The 1,255-nt window shown below is 30.9% G+C and overlaps 1 long non-coding RNA gene across 1 annotated transcript; it reads right to left on the reverse strand.

The window, feature by feature from the left end:
- Window positions 1-348: 348 nt before the first annotated feature.
- On the reverse strand, window positions 349-1,164 carry LOC109861591. The gene is made up of 3 exons (XR_002250996.1): window positions 981-1,164; window positions 527-871; window positions 349-454 (listed from the first exon to the last, which is right to left on the reverse strand). It is a non-coding gene; the product is annotated as an uncharacterized LOC109861591 (long non-coding RNA).
- Window positions 1,165-1,255: the final 91 nt, after the last annotated feature.

Raw genomic sequence — 1,255 nt, forward strand, 5'->3', positions numbered from 1 at the left:
AATTCTTTGAAATAACAACTATATATGAGTGCTTTCAATCGGATATTCAACGTCAAAAACTTGAAAGATTTTGAAACATAAGTCTATAGCTTTTAGAGCTGACAATACCTTGTACAAAGTGTCATCAACTGATATAAAAATATCAGAAATATCCGCTTTGGATAGACCGACAGCGATAATAAAAGGCTGTAATGTAATTCCTAAATCCGCGGCTGCTTTTCTCTTTTCTTCTTGGACTTTTGTGATGTCTGCTATTAACTGCAAAAAATTATATTATAGAAATCAGTAAATTTATACCAACGAATATTAATTATCATACTTACAGTAGTTGTAATAATTATGCTATCTTTACATTCAGGTATCGATGGTTTCCATTNACTTTTTTTCAGACGGGTTCGGCTTTTAGGTAGAAGTAAATGTGGAAGAAGTCTCAGTTGCAAAATAATTTTTGTATCTATTTGATCAAATGATATAAATTACACAATGTGAATATAATATGTATTTATTTTTAAGCAAATACACGTACTATCTGTCAAATTGTCGCTTTGAATCAGCGTTAGCAAAGCTTGCGCATTGTTATCGTCTTTCTTCGGTGATCGAACAGCTAAAATTTTTGCAAAAAACTTTTCCCAACTTTCTAATGTTAATTCTTGCGTTGGCAATTTTAGATAAGAATAATCTTCTTCAATTAATGTATATGCATTGGGATGTTTGAGAACGGGCCAACTTTCAAAAATTTGACACAATTTTAAATCACGGTTTGATTTTATACTTTTTCGTCGATATTTAGCCGTAAGTTTCCAATTTTTACCAACAATTTCCTATGGCATTGAATGACTTTGCAACCATGCTTTAGCTTCGAGAATAACTTCTGTAAATGATAAAAAACTAAGAATGTAAACATTTAAAAAATTTAATAAACAGAATGTAATTGTTTGAGTTTATACATATGTATATATTTAAAAAAAATTGCAAGCAACCTTCATCAGAGAATGAGTCCGAATTGTCGGTTCTATGATCGGATAGATCGTCTACTGATGATTTATACTCATGAATAAGTTTCAAAGCGCGTAGTTTGTTTCGATATTTGTTCACTAGTTTTCCACGTGAAATTATAGATTTTCCAATTCGCGATAATTTTTTCGGAATTGGCGGAATATAGTACGTAGGTATACACAGTTTGTCCGGAAAGTTCCCGGACTACGTGAATTAAAAATCGAAAATGAAAGATATGGTTTATTAAACAAGTTTACAC

This window comes from Pseudomyrmex gracilis, unplaced genomic scaffold (genome assembly GCF_002006095.1).
Source record: "Pseudomyrmex gracilis isolate BER0280 unplaced genomic scaffold, ASM200609v1 scaffold_857, whole genome shotgun sequence".
NCBI lineage: Eukaryota > Metazoa > Arthropoda > Insecta > Hymenoptera > Formicidae > Pseudomyrmex > Pseudomyrmex gracilis.